Here is a 16,722-nt window from a genome sequence, read left to right on the forward strand (position 1 = left end):
TCATACATTCGAAATTAAAGAGCATTATTTTTTTTTCTTTAGAATAAGTGTTTCTTGAACTTCCCAAAACTTGGAATTGTATTAACTCAATTGTTTTATATTAAATCTGTTATTAAAATGTCACCAATACTGCAATTAATTTGAAAATGCTTGTTACCATACCTTGGCTCAGAATCAAGATTATCTGCATTATTATTTATCATACTTACATAACATATAATAGTTATTCAAGTTTCTAAATAATTTCAAATTATTATTTAATATTTTATTTAAATTATATTTTATTGAATCTGAAGTATGTAGAGGCTACTTTAATATACTATTAAATATTAAAATTTTATATTAAAATTATTAACTAACCTTATATCAGTATAAATTGGTTCCTATTTACCATTTTTATTTGAGAGGATGCTGGGTTTTTTTCACACTGAAAAGGGTTTAAATATTTATATTATCTTAAACAAAAATCTAATTTCATCAAAGAAATTCAACTTACTTTTAAAATAGTTTGCCCTTTCCAAAAATAAAGAGCTTCTTAATGAATAGTTGTTTCTACCCCATGGGATCTCTTTGACCAGACAATTTATGTTTCCCATTAAAGTCATTATTTGGCACTCTCTTATTTGTTTCATTTAAATTTTCCCAGACAGCTCTCACTCTGCCAGAACACTTCCTCTTTAGCCTCTCCACCTAATAGTATGCAAAGCACATTTTATTTCTTGGGCATGGACATGTTGCTGAGCAATATAATTGGAGAGCGTCCAAAATTGACACACATCCAATTCACTCCATTGTGAACACTCCTTATAGAGCCTCTGTTCTATTAAATTGAGATCCTATCACAATTTCCTAAACACGTTTTCCTTATATTCACCTCTATAATAGATTCTTTAGTCAGTATTCAGGGTTCTGCACAAGTAGTAGTTGTAAATGTCCTGATGAAAAATACTATTTTAATTTATAAATCTTTTATTTTATTTTTTCAATGAGTTACAAATATATTTAATACATGAAAATAAATACATGATTATTAAAATTTAAAAATGTCCACTCACACATCACCTAGGTGATTGTGTTCTCTGGTCCACATACTCTGCCTGGGAAATTTCCAGAGGTCTTCAAACTCAGCTGGAAATTCATCCTGAGGAGGAGCTTGGCTTAAAGGAGGGAGAAGGAACCCTCCAGGTTGGCAATCATACCGTTTGTTCACACTTGGCTGTGAGACAATGTTGTGGGTGTTACGGGAGAGGTGAAGGGACCCTCCCAGGGTACACCATAGGTTTGCACTGATCTGCCCACCTGTGGCTGAAACAAGACTGGAGTCAGGCATAAAGGGGTGGCCCTCAAAGCCATACCATTGGGAAAAGCAGGGAGCAACCAGAGATTGTCAGAAGAAAGGGAGGCACTGCCAACCCTCACTATGTCTGCCCTCTCACATGCTTGGTAGATGCCTGGTGGGCTCCCCAGAGGTGGCCCCACCAGAGCCATCCTCTGAAACTGTGACCCTCACTGTGATCCTATGGGCTAACCTGGAAAAGGGAGGAAGAAATTCATTTCCAAGGGGGCTTTGGTTTCTGTGTGGTCCTGCCTCATCAGGGCATAACTGGTACTGAAACACTGACTGAATGAGCCCTGGGAGTCACCAGGAGGCTCTGGAAGGTCACCCCAATGGAGGAGGCCTGGAAGCCTGAGCCCCATTTGTGTGGAGGGCACTGGTTGGTGGGTGACCTGTCCTGAGAATGTTAAGGTGAGTGAGGGAATGGGAATACTCCCACCTCAGAGGGTGGGGAGAGTAGAACCATCCATAGACAACCTCAGGGAGCCTGCCCTCCTACCCTGGGATTTTTCTTAGAGTGACCACCTGGATGAACAATTTCTACTGGGCTCTCCCATGGATGTGGTGAGTGGCTGCCCCTAGGAGAGTAACTGAAAGGCCTACCAGAAACTATTATTATCTGAGGTAGGTGTTTCCATACTGGCTCAGTGGTTAGCTAACCCGCCTAGCATCCATCAGGATGTGGGTTCAATCTCTGGCCTTGCTCAGTAGGTTAAGTATCCAGCCTTGCCTTGAGCTGTGGTGTAGGTTGCAGACATGGCTTTGATTCTCTGTTGCTGTGGCTGTGGGGTAGGCCACAGCTGTAGCTCCAACTCAGCCCCTAGCCTGGGAATTTCCATGTGCCAGGGGTGTGGCCCTAAAAAAAATCCTATGCCCTCTAGAAAAAATTTACAAATTGTCAGCGATGTAAATCTACATAAAGCAAATGTTCTGTAACCCCTGATCAAGTTAGTAGGATATAGATACCCTATTCATTCTCTTCCCAGTAAGAGTCATTGAATCAGTAGGCATCCTAAATATTGTCTTCTACCCTTATCTAAAGGACATGCACAGTGTATTTATGCCTTATTTTGTACAATCTCATGTTTCATTTATCTCATATGTATCTGCATTTTGTCCATTTCAATCACTTCTTTTCCTTTATGTGAAATTAACACAATCATTTTTCCATTTTAATTTGTTAGGGGTTTACTAATATGAATGATGCTAAGATGAATATTCTTGCATATGTACATGGTATTCTACTGAATACAAATCTATGAAAAGATTCTCCAGATGAAGGCAGGCTATTTTTTAATTGAGTACATATTCATAGAGTAGCACTGAATAAGGGTTTCTGGGACTCCACACCTTTTATATACTTTCTATGACCACGTTTTTTAAGTTTGTGTAACATTAATGGGTGTATCATGACCTTGGTGTTGGGTTTTGTTTGCTTTTCTCTCAATCACGGATTTTACTTATGAATGTCATTTTCATTTTCCTATTTATCTTCTGTTGTTTTTTAATCATTGGAATTTTATTTTTAATAAGGTGCCTGCTCAAATTTCTTGTCAATTTTTTATATTGAGTTTTCTAAGGTTTTAATTTGGAGAATTTATTTGTAAATTGTATATTCAAACACTGAAAAATTTCACTCTGAATACTGTATTTGGATAAAGATTGCTTCTTAATCAATGCAGTTCAATTTGCACTATGGCTCTTATTTTAAAAAAAATAGACTTCCAACACATTTTTATTAGAATCAGTCAAGTAATTTATATATTTAATCATACTTACATTGTATTTTTAATATCCACCTATATTCATCTCTTTAATATGGAAACCAATTGGTTTTTATTTATTCACTGTATTAGAAAACACATTAAACTCATTGATAATCTATATAATTTATAATTATATATATTATATAGTTTATAATTATAATCTAACTATAAATCTAATTTCACTTTAGATTTTGTAATATATTTTCTTTATATATATATCACCTGACAATAATACTAAGTATAGAAATTTTTACTCTCCCCAAACTTGTTTCTCATCTTCTACTTTTCTCACTCTATTGAGATACCTACTACATTGATTATCCCAAACTCTTGTGGTTTCATTCTGTAGGCCATTCTGAGGATGGCTTCTGCTGAACGGAGAAGAAAATCTTCACTACATGTGGCTGTCATCTAACTGGTACTGTTCTCTTCATGTATCTAAGACCAAGTTCCAGCTATGCCTTGGATCATGACATGACAGTGTCTGTATTTTACACCATTGTGACTCCCATGCTGAATCCCATCATCTATAGTTTGAGGAACCAAGATGTAAAAGAGGCAGTGATGAGAGTGTTTGGGAAAAATTGGTTTGCTAATAAAATACATTTTTCATGTTAAACATAAAATTGAAAGAAACTGAGACTGCTATTTATTGTCTTCATATCAAAAAAAGTTATAATTAAAGTGTTTTCTTTTAGTTTATTACTGTATTCCTGTCATTCTTATATATTTTAAAATAAATATCATAGTCAACCTACTTCCTATGCAGTTTTTGTTGTTGTTGTTTTTTGGTTGCATCTGTAGCATATGGAAATCCCTGGGCCAGAGATCAAACCTGAGCAGTACCTGCAACCTATATAGCAGTGGTGACCATATTGGATCCTTTAACCCACTGTGCTGTGTCAGGGATCCAACCCACACCTCTGCAATGACCAGAGCCACTGAGTGGGATCCATAACCCACCTCACAATGGTGGGAACTCCTATACATATATATTTATACATATATATATGTATATATAAAGACTATGTGTATACAGACATATACATACATATGTAAAAAATATACACACACACACATGTATATATGCTGATACAGGTAGTATTAATTTGCTAGGGCTGTCATAACAAATTACCATAGACTGGTTGTTAAAAGAAATTTAGGAGTTCCTATCATGGTTCAGGGGAAACCAAATCTGACTAGTATCCATGAGGATGCAGTTTTGATCCCTGCCTCACACAGTGTGTTAAGGATTGTCATGAGCTGTGGTGTAGGTTGCAGAAGTGACTCAGATCTGGCATTGCTGTGGCTGAGGCATAGGCCAGCAGCTGTAGCTCCTATTGGACCCCTAGCCTGGGGGCCTCCATGTGCTACAGGTGGGGTCCTAAAAGACAAAAACAAACAAAAAGAACAGAAATTTATTTTCCCACTGACCTGGAGTCTAGATGTCTGAAGTCAGTGTAATGGCACTATTGATCTCTTCTGATGCCTCTTTTCTTCATTTATAGATCACACCCTTACCCTTTGTCATCAAGTTAACACTAGTTCTTTAAATTTCAGTGCCCAAAACTCTTCTTACAAGGTCAAAATTATATTGCACAAGACCCATTCTAAAGCCATCATTTTCAGTTAATTGTTTCTTCAAAAACTGTATTTCCAAATACAGTTACATTCTGAGTTATTGGGGTTTAAGACTTTATCTTGCAATTATTGGATTTATTCATATACAAACACATACACACAAACATTTTCACATGCATACATATGACACACACAGAGGCATATGCACATGTAATCTTCACATTAAATGTATAGCGTTATCTTTCATATCTATATAACTCCAATTGGATAGGCTCCAACTGCAATTGTAAGTTACTTAACAATTATATTTGACAAGCCTGAGTAATTACCATCTCATGTATAGCAAAATCACAGCTCATGTATTCCCAATCCACTTTGCATGGAGTCATTGGCCTCTGACTCCAGAATAAATCACTCTGCTTTTACCTTATATCTACACATTTACAGCAATGAATCCCAGCCTTGAATTCAGAGACCACAAAGTCTGTGCTCAAATTCCCAGTATCATGACCATGCTGTTTGAGAGGATACATTTCTTTTGCTTTTGTTTTTTAATTTTTTAAAGTTTTTGTTCTCTCTTTACACTTTTTTAATTTAAAGATTTTTATTTTTTCCAATATAGTTGGTATACAGTGTTCTGCCAATTTCTACTGCACAGCAAAGTGATTATATATATATATTCCTTACATTATCCTCCATATTGTTCCATCAAAAGTGACTAGATGGAGTTCCCTGTGACAGACAGAAAAATCTCATTGCTTATCCACTCCAAATGCAGTTGTTTGCATCTATTAACCCCAGACTCCAGTCTATTCCAATCCCTCCCCCTCCCGCTTAGAAATCACAAGTCTTTCTCCAAGACCAAGGTTTTCTTTTCTGTGGAAAGTTTCCCTTGTCCTGTATATTAGATTCCAGATATAAGTGATATCATATGGTATTTGAGTTTCTCTTTCTGACTTACTTCACCCAGTATGAGACTCTCTACCTCTATCCATGTTGCTGCAAATGGCATTATTTTGTTCTTTTTATAGCTGAGTAGTATTTTATATATATATATATATATATATATATATATATATATATATATATATATCTCACATCTTCTTAGTCCATTCATCTATTTGATGGATGTTTATGTTGTTTCCATGTCTTGGCTATTGTGAATAGTGCAGGTGCATGTAATTTTTTCAAGGAAAAAATTTTTTTTTTGTCTGGATATATGTCCAAGAGTGGGATGGCTGGGCCATATGGTAGTTCTAGATTTAGTTTTCTGAGGTACCCCCATGCTGTATTCCATTGTAGTTGTACCAATTTACATTCCCACCAACAGTGCAAGGAGGATTCCCTTTGCTCCACACCCTCTCCAGCATTTATTTGTGGACTTATTAATGATGGCCAATCTGACAGCTGTGACATGGTACTGCATAGTATTTTTGATTTGAATTTCTCTAATAAGTAGTGATGTTAACCATTTTTATATGTACTCATTGGCCATCTGTATATCTTCTTTGGAGAAATGCCTTTTGCCCATTTTCTAGTATTATTATTATTAATTATTATCATTTTCTGTAGAGTTGTATATGTTGTTTGAATATTTTAGAGATTAAGCCTTTGTCAGTTGCTTCATCTGAAACTATATTCTCTCATTCCATAGGTAGTCATTTTCTTATGGTTTCCTTTGTTGTCCAAAAGTTTGTCAGTTTAGATTATGTCCCATTGGTTTATTTTTGCTTTTATTTATTTTTTTTTTGCCTTGGGAGACTAACCTAAGAAAACATTTGTATGGCTCTTGTCAGAGGATGTTTTGCCTATGTTCTCTTCTGGGAGTTTGATGGTGTCTTGTCTTATGTTTAAATCTTTAAGCCACTTTTAGTTTATTTTTGTGCATGGTGTGAGGGTGTGTCCCAAATTCATTGATTTACAAGTTGCTGTACAGTTTTCCCCGCACCACTCTCTTTTTTCTCATTTTATATTCTTGGCTTCTTTGTCAAAGATTACTTGACTGGAGGTGTCTGAATTTATTTCTGCATGCTCTATTCTCTTCCATCAGCCTGTATGTCTGTTTTCAGGTCAGTACCACACTCTCTTGATTACTGTGGCTTTATAATATTGCCTGAAGTCTGGGAAAGTTATGCCTCCTGCTTGGTTTTTGTTCCTCTGAATTGCTTTGTCAATTCAGGTATTTTATGGTTCCACATAAATTTTTGAATTGTTTATTTCATTTCTGTGAAAAACACATGGATAATGATAGGCATTACATTGAATTTGTAGATTGCTTTGGGTAGTATGACCATTCTTTTTAAATTTTAATTAGTATTATTTTTTACCATTTATTTATTTTTCTACTGAACAGCATGGTGACCCAGTTATACATACATGTATACATTCTTTTTTCTCACATTATCATGTTCCATCATACATGACTAGACATAGTTCCCAGTGCTACACAGCAGGATCTCATTGCTAATCCATTTTTATGATGTTAATTCTTCCAACCCAGGAGCATGGAGTGTCTTTCCATTTCTTTGCATCCAAAGTTCCTTGATTAATGTTTTATAGTTCTCAACATATAAGTATTTCACCTCCTTGGTCATGTTTTTTCCCAGACATTTGATTTTTGTGGGTGCAATTTTAAGAGGTATTTTATTTTTGCCTTCCTTTTTAATATTTCATTGTGAGTATATAGAAATGCCACTGATTACTTAATGTTAATCTTGAAAAAAACAAATAATCAAAATAAATGAAAAAGGAGAAATTTCAACATGTACTATAGAAATACAAAAAAAACATAAGAGAATTCTATGAGCAATTATATGCCAACAAATTTGACAACCTAGAAGAGATGGACAACTTTCTAGAGGCTTACAGCCTGCCAAAACTGAATCAAGAAGAAATAGATCAACTGAACAGACTGATCACTAGAAATGAAATTGAATATGTAATAAAAACACTCCATACAAAAAAAAAATAAAATAAAAGTCCAGGAACAGATGGCTTCACAGGAAAATTGTATCAAACATACAAAAAAGATCTTACACCATATTTCTTAAACTTTTCCAAAATGTTGAAGTAGGTACACTCCCAAAGACATTCTATGAAGCCACCATCACCCTAATACCAAAAGCAGATAAAGATACTACCAAAGGAGAAAATTATAGCCCAATATATTTGATGAATAAAGAAGCAAAAATTTTCAACAAAATTTTAGCCAACCAAATCCAACTACATATAAAAAAATTTCATAAACCATGACCAAGTGGGATTCATCCCAGGTGCACAAGGATGTTTCAACATACACAAATCGATCAATGTCATATACCACATTAACAAAAGAAAAATAAAAAACCACAGATCATCTCAATAGATGCAGAAAAAGAATTTTACAAAATCCAATATTCATTCATGATAAAAACTCTTACCCAAATGGGCATAGAGGGCACATACCATAACAAACCAAAACCAGTTTATGACAAACACACTACAAATATTGGAGAAAAGCTGAAAGACTTCCCACTAAAATCTAGAACCAGACAAGAATTCCCACTCTCACCACTTTGATTCAACATAGTATTGGAAGTCCTAGCCAACACAATCAGGCAAACAAAAGAAATTGAAAAGGTATACAAATTGGAAGAGAAAAGGTAAAATTGTCACTGCATGCAGATGATATGATACTATATATAGAAAACCCTAAGGACTCCACTCAATAATTTCTTGAAATGATCGACAAATTCAGCATAGTGGCAGGATACAAGATTAACATTCAGAAACAATTTGCTTTTATTCTTTCAATCAGAGCATGGGCACTAAACCCATTCTGTATTTCTTCACTGCACACAGAGATTAAGCATTAGCATTTATCAAGATAATATTTAAATTTGAGTATGACAATTTCAATCATCATGGGTTTTCTTTCTGGTTCTGATGACTCTTTGGCTCACTTTCATTCGTTCTGCTTTTCTTGAGAACCCTGCCTAATGCAGACTTTGCTACTGAGAATAGCTCTAGAGAGTCAGAATTTTAAGGGTTAATCATCTAAATGTGTTCTGGCATCTCTGGTGTTGGCTACCTCAGATGATTCAGCATTAGCATTATCTAAAGACACTAAAGATTATTTCTAGTAATATTCTAATAGTCTTCACTGATAGTCTGTGGCATGGTTTTATAATAGAGATATGCAATTATTACAATTGGCTTCTCATAATAAAGTTTAAGGAGCAAGGATCTGAGTGGCTAGGTGTATGATATTTTCATGTATTTTTTATCTGGCTAATGAATATAATTAAGTTGATTTGCTGCTTCTAATATCACTGGGCAAATTAGGGAATGTAAAGGATAAACTAATGGATTCAAATTCCCAACTTGAGAGCCATATAAATGGCTTTAAAGTTTCATTGCCTGCCCTTATTTCCAGGAGCTGCAGAAATGAGTTTTCTGAAAACACAACCCAGAATCACCAATCCTCACAGAGTGTCCTCACAGAGTATTTATACCATTAAATGAGGGCACTGATTGTAGGGGGAAAAAAAGGAACCCTTAAAACTGCAACAAGAACATGTGAGAAGTCCCTGATGAAGTTGGGAAATTGATCCTCTAAATTTTGCTAAGTCTACATGGCCAATAGAAGTAGTGTTACCATTCTGATCACTTTGTTGGAGATAATGCTGAAGATAATGCAGATAACTCTGCACTGGCTGAGAGAAGTGTTGTGTCCTCTTCTGAGGCTGGCATTGTGCAAATCAATGTTGATTCTCATCAGGACCCACACACTCCACTTTTCTTTGCTTCTGGACCTATGACTAGATAGGAGTCCCACAGTCCATAAAGGTGAGGCAGGAAGTATGACCCATGCAGAGGTACACTGCACTTTGAAACAACTGATTTTCCACATTTATATAGACTAATATTGGGAACATGTGCAGCCATTAAGGATGAGGGAGAGTGGCAGAACGATCATAAGATCAGATCAGTCCAAACTGATTGCTAGGGGCCTATTAAGCCAAGATTCTTCTTTCATGTTGCAGATGGCAGAGTTAAAAAGAATTCTAACAGGTTTGATTGGCTAGTCTGCTAAAACATGGAGCAAAAATGTGGGCTAATTTTTAATGGAGAATCTGCCTTGGTTTAATGTAGGAAAAGTGACTCAAAGTCCTAGGGAGACTGGAATGATAGAGAGGATTTCTCATTTAAGGTGTATTCACTCACACTGGGATTGTGCAAAAGATGTACCTTTCACCAGCAAGGAAAGACAGATTTGTAAAGGGAGACCCAGCATTCTTGAAAATATCCATGATTGATCTTCTCTATAGGCCAGATTTTACAAAGTCTGAAGTTGCTAAACTGGGAATTGTAAATGCAGTGATATGATTTGGATCCCAGAGTGGCAGGAGCCACCTGGCAGCACTCAACCATCAAAAGTTGGGTGGTCATTGGTGTTCCCTTGTGGCTCAGCAGGTTAAGGATCCAGTGTTTTCACCACTGTTGTTCTGGTTACCATTGTGGCATGAGTTCCATCCCTAGCTTGGGAATTTCCACATGTGACAGGTGCAGCCAAAAAAAAAAAAAAAAAAAGAAAAAGAAAGAAAGAAAGAAAAGTGAGGTGGTCCTAGTTACTGAAATGGACAGTAGAGTCAGAATAATTTCATTCATACATACCTATGACATTGGCTAGTTTATCATGACTTTTTAGAAGTAAAATAGATAGGAAACCTATTAAATTCTTACTTGATCCACAGAAGCAGAAAAAAATAGATCAAGTGAACCAAAGTCTAACTAAAGTCATTGAAACAGATAGTCACAGTTGCTTAATTCCTATACCTGATCCAGTTTACAGACCCAGAATCCTTTCAATGAAATGGTTTCCCTTAAGGAATCACCTGGTAATATACCCAGAATTTATATTTGTAATATTTACCCCAACCCTTCCCAAAGGGACCTAAAGATTTTTCCAGGGTTCTGCACTGGGGAAAGGAAATAGTCACAATTTTCTGGAGCTACTGAACACTGATGCTGAACTGGCATTGATTCCAATCTAGACCCAAAATATCACTATGGCCTTCCAGTCTGGGTAGAACTTTATGGAGGGCAAGTGATCAATAGAGTTTTATCTCAAGTCCATCTCACAGTGAGTCTGGTGGGTCCCTGAACCCCCTGAACTTGTTTTCCCAGTTCCAAATGCATAATTGGAATAGATACACTTAAAAGTTGGCAGACACCCCACACTGGATCACTGAACTGTGAAGTGAGGGCTATTATGGTGGGATAGTCCAAATTGAAACCATTAGAACTGACACAGGGACAGAAAGATTTCCATTGTTGGAGAGGACAAGTTGGAATAGTGAAGTGTGATTCATGTGTATTAATGTTCCCCTGGCCAAAGGTAATCACATAAATAGATCAAGAGTCAGTCTAGGAAGGATAACAAAAAAAATGGATATAAAAAGGAATGTTTTATTGGGGGTCATTGTCATATAGATGTAACATGATTTTTTAATTACTCCATAAATTTCTATTACACTTATACACAATATTTATTAAAATATTTCTCAATATGAGCTTCATTTTCCTTTTTTGCTCAAAAATAGTACTATTATAAACATTATAATACACAAAAATTATTTGTATTACTACTTTTTATACTTACATCTTTACACATTTAGGCTTTTTTTTTTTTTTTTTTTTTTTGCCTGTGGGGAAAATCACTTAGTAATGACTCTGTGGCATCTAAGAGTGTTTTGTTTCTTTAATAATGTTAGGGTAATGTATAGAAAGACACCAATAAAACAGGAAAATGGCATAATTTCAATCATAGAACATACTGCATTCCATACCTTCTGGTTTAGTTACACATCTCTATTCACTAGTTTACAGTGAGGGTGAAAACTGATCTTTAAAAGTCAAATATTGCTAAATAAATGAACACATCTGCCTTAGATCTGAAGACATAAGTATCTACTAGAAGGAAATTACATCATTATCTTATTAAAAATTTTAGAACATTACTGAAAAGTAGATTTCAATTAAGCATACATAAAAATTAAATATATGAAAGAATAATTTGTGTTATTTCATATGTCTCACAATCTTGACAATTTGGGAAGAAATTTTCTCATTGCCTTTCTAACATCTTTGTTCCACAAACTATATCATAGGATTAAACACTGGGTGAAAATTGTATAAAAAAGAGAGAGCAGTTTGTCTATTCCCTCATACTTATTGGATTTAGGTTTTAAATAGGTGACACTGGCTGATCCATAAAATAAAAGAACAACAATGATATGGGAAGAGCAAGTGGAAAATGCTTTGGTTTGCCCTGTTTTTGATGGCAACTTCAAGTGGTGGAGATAATTCTGAAATAGAACCCAAGAATCAGCATAAGAGGAAGAGTAACATGTAATACAGCAAATATATAGACCACTTCATTCACAAAGACGTCTCCACAAGCCAGATTAAGTATTGGCAGGATATCACATAAGAAGTGATCAAATTGGTTAGAACCACAAAAAGGGAAAGAGAAAATCTGGCATGTTTGTCCTTTCTCAACTGGAGCTCCACTGAGCCAGGAGGCTACCACCAGTTGGACACAGACCTTGGGGTTCATTACTAGAGGGTAGTGTAGAGGGTTACAAATGGCCACATAGTGGTCATAGGCCATCACAGCCAGAAGGAAATATTCTGTGCCTCCCAGCATAAGGGAGAAACACATTTGTGCAGCACAGGTAAAAACAGAAATAGTTCTTTTCTGGGTCCAAATGTCCATGAGCATCCTGGGAAGAGTGACAGATACATAACATATTTCTAGGAAGGAAAAAATTCTGAGATAAAAATACATGGGGGTCTGAAGAGTGGCATATTCTTTTGTTATTATAATAATGATACTATTCCCCAATAGGATAATCAAATAGATGACTGAGAAAATCCCAAAAAGAAATGAGTGAAATTGGGGAATATCAGAAAAGCCCAAGAGAACAAATTCCATCATTATAGTAAGAGTTGTTTCTATAAGTTTCAAATTATTTTCTCTCTATGGATTTACACTTCTTGACTGCATTTTCTTCTTTTATAATTGAATTGATACATGGGGTTTGGTTGTAATAATTTCTTAGTTACTTTGTCACATTTGTTTTCTGTGATTCTGGGAGATTTGATGTGAAACAGGAAATATAAACTCATCTGCAGAAAAAAATCAATTCAATAAATAAATTGCTCTAATTATATTCCATGTTATATCTACATTTTAGTTATACGAATATGAGCCACATGCCTAGATATTTTAATTTAAATTATGGTATGAGAAGGGAGTATACAGATGATTTATTTCTTTTGATCAAAACTCAAATTCAACAATTACTTTGTTGTAGAAACTGCAAAAACCATGGCAGAGGAAGGAGAAAAATGGCATTCAGAGATATGGAAAAGCAAGGTTTATTCAGCACAGGTGCAGGCTCAGAAGTGTCACCTCCAGAGTCTGAGCACCAGGTCTTTGTTCTCAGCAACTTTTACACATTACAAGCTCTCAATTTTCCCATGTAAGCATCCCAGACCTCCCCCCTTCCTGAGCAGACTGTGTTCCTCCCTAAGAAACTGAGCAAGCAAGGTTACAGAAGTGAAACTGATAAGCAGTACTGGGAACATGATTAGCAGGGCTGCTGGCTTGGGCATAGGGTACATAGTTGTTACATTATTACAAGAAGGGTGGTATAAGCTGAGCATAGCTGAAAATGCTTGTGGCTGCCTTTTTAGCCAAAGGGTTGGGGGAGTTGTTCCTTAGTTAAAACTCTTATTTCAACTTGACCACTTCCATGATTTTCATTCCCAATCAATCTGGTTGATAACATAATATCTGTCCTATAACATCTATTGTTTTCAGGATATTTTTGTAATGTTCTTAACAGTGAACCAAACAACTGTTTTCTTTACAAAATAAACTATCAAATTAATGTCACAGTAGGCAGTAGCAGACATTGTACCTGTGCAAGGCAGTGAATGACAGCAACAAATGCTCAAAACTTCTCCCCAGGTCTTACTTGTGTAGCCTTTTATTTTCTTTTTTTATTAGAAGTGTGTGTACCCCTCCCTTGTCTAGGTAAATTTAATCTCTTATCCAGCTCTGTGCTTGAATGAAATAAATGAAAAGGGATGCTAATTACATCTATTTTTTTTAATATGATAACTTGAGCAAATATGACAATATGAAAGAAAACCTAAACCTTTTTTTGGGGGGGGGGTGAAGCATAAAGAACAGCTTTATTGCTTTGCCAGGCTAAGGAGGCCACAGCAGGCTAAGGACCTCAAAACTGTGTCCTCCCTTGAGAGGGGATAGCAAGGGGTTCTATAGGTTTAGCTTAATGGTGGGCATGGGGGTGGGGGAGCTGGCTAGAAGCATCAGGGTGCTTGCATTCTTCTCCCTGGATAGGAGATAGGATAGACCATTTCAACGTCATCAAGGCTGGAGTCAGGTGGTCCATGGAATGTTTCTAGTGTCTTTGGGGTTGTGGCATTTTGACCTTCTCTCTGGAGTGAAGATTGCTCATCCACGGGGCCGGGGGGGGCGGGGCATCCTTAGGGAGTGTTTCAAGGGTAGAGAAAACACCAGGTTCACTACAACTCTGACTCGACAGTAGTCATTAGTCATAAGTGCGTGGGCCAAGGCAAGCCGTAACCTAATGGAGACTATTTCAAAGTAGCTTTTAGCTGTAACAATGTCTCTGGCTCCAACACACCAGCACTCCCGGGCTTGAGCTTGCTTTCAGTTTCAGAGGAGGGAACTGTGGCTCCAAGGATTAACCCCTTCGTTCCTTTGGTTTCTGTGGGCCTGGTTCGGGGAGCCCATCCACATCACCGCCTTTTGAGAGGCCATCTGACAACTGTTTCACCAAAGCGACGTCATCTCAAAACAAGGAAACCAGTTCCATGAAATGGAGGATCTCTCCCTCCCTCTCCTTCTCCCTCTCCCTCCCTCTCCCTCCCTCTCCTTCTCACTCTCCTCTACCCACAGCTCATGGCAACACAGGATTCATTCCAAGGGGAGGGGCACCACTTGAGACGCAGCACACAGCCCGGTGCTGGACGCCAAACCAACTCGGAGGGGGGAGGCACAGGCCGCATTAGGCAAAAGAGCAGCGCTTGGCCCCCACCGCGGGGGCCAGCGCACCCCTCGCGCGAGGGCGGCTCTTGCCCACACGCTGTGGCAAGTAGCCCCAGCAGCTACTGCCTGCAGACTTCAGAGGGGCGGTGGCTGGGGGGTCCAGGTACCCCAAAGGCCCCCCTCTCAGATCGCTAGAGAAGGCTTTCTCACCGAGGGCGCGTCGTGCCCCACACACCATCGCTCGCCCCTTCGGGGACCCACGGGAGTGGGACCACACTCCCAAAGAGTGGGAAGTCAGAAGGGGGGGGTCTGCGGTATGGGTAAAGCACACAGCCCATGTGAGCGTCCACGGTCAGAGCCGGGAGAGCAAGAGTCTGTGCTGCCACCAGGCTTGCCTTTCAGACTTTTCCACGTGGGTGGAGGGGTGCCACGTTCTAAAAACCAGACGGGGACCCCCCCTTCACATCTCCCGGCCCACCGCGGTCGCTCTCACGACCACATGCAGCCTTCCCGGTCAAGGGAGATGCATGGGGTGTGCCGCTCAAGGGCCAAGGGCTGCCCTCACTGGCACACAGTGAGGGAGACCCGTGACAAGGGGTCCAACCTGAGCCCCTCCCGGGGAGGGGACACAAGCTTCCCCTGCCTTACCGTCTCGACCCCCATCCCCTGAGCTTTAGGAAGCTGCTTGCAGGACATGCCACCACCACAGTGGGGACCCGAGGGGACTCACTGCTGGGAGAGGAAAACGACACCACCACTCAGCCTCGGGCATCTGACAGGCAACCCGGAGTACTCCAGGGGCACCACAGAGGACCAGGGGAGGCACGCTCACGCACCCGCAGGGATGCGAAGCATGGCAGCGAGGGAGGCCTCCCCCACTTCGGGGAGGGACCGCTCACAAGGCACACACCAAGGAGGCAAAGCGAGAATGCCTGCTGTGTCCCAAAGAACCCAGGCCCCCGACGCCCCGACTGACACCAGAAAGCAGTAGGGCGGGAGACCAGAGGTCAGGCCGGAGGCTGCACCCCTGCCTCCCCCCACACCACCCGCAAGTGGGGGAGGAGCAGCGAGGGGCCCGCGGACAGAATGAGAGGTGCGGCCCAGCTCACCATGAGCGGCGGTCCCTCATCTGGCGTGGCTTAGGCCCAAGCCCAGGAGAGCGCCACATCACCACATTGATCTAAACCTTTTTTTTTTTTTTATCATTTCACAATTGTGTTGGTTGACTTGTCTGTGATTCTGATCTTACAAGGAGATGAAACTCTTTGTAGCAGTGGGTGAGCAGAGCATTCCTAGAAGGGGGTCAGCACTGACTGAGGTTCACCCCCTAAGCATCAGTGCTGCAGTCCCACTGTACACATGACACATGGAAACAGTGGTCACTCAGGAGGAGAAGCAGGTCCAGATCCCACCTGGGGCAGGAGAGGGATGGCCACAAGACCTATCATGGAGTATGAGAAATGTTTCAAAAAATGCCCTCATCTTTTAGGGAGAACTGTCAGAATTCTACTTTGTGGGATTATATATCCTTTGAGTAACTGTCCTGCCCTCTGAGATTGGAAATGTCAGCCAAAAAGCAGAAGCTAATGTACCAGCCTTAGGGTATTGGTAACATGCTTGAGGTGGAAAATGAAACCATGGAAGAAAAATGACTGTAGCAATCTATCCCATTAAAACTAAGTTGAACAACATCTGCAATTATAGGTATTACAAAGTGGGATAATCTTGCTATTCTAGGAGGAGTTAGCAAGAAATATTTGGGATAAAATTAGAAATACATGGTGCCCTAGAGACAGTTCCTGGGGCAGCTTTCTCCCAGATTTAGGATTATTTTGAAATCTATTTGGGAAAGATGCCAAATATACCATTCACAGAATGCTTTATTAATAAATTTTATTGGAGTATTGTTGACTTACACAGAATTCTAAACTGAAGCATAACACTGCTGCTCA

At 38.8% G+C, this 16,722-nt stretch overlaps 1 pseudogene; it reads right to left on the reverse strand.

The window, feature by feature from the left end:
* Nucleotides 1-11,759: 11,759 nt before the first annotated feature.
* On the reverse strand, nt 11,760-12,733 carry LOC125137418 (olfactory receptor 10AG1-like; annotated as a pseudogene).
* Between the last annotated feature and the right edge of the window lie 3,989 nt (nt 12,734-16,722).

Source organism: Phacochoerus africanus, chromosome 10 (genome assembly GCF_016906955.1).
Source record: "Phacochoerus africanus isolate WHEZ1 chromosome 10, ROS_Pafr_v1, whole genome shotgun sequence".
Lineage (NCBI taxonomy): Eukaryota > Metazoa > Chordata > Mammalia > Artiodactyla > Suidae > Phacochoerus > Phacochoerus africanus.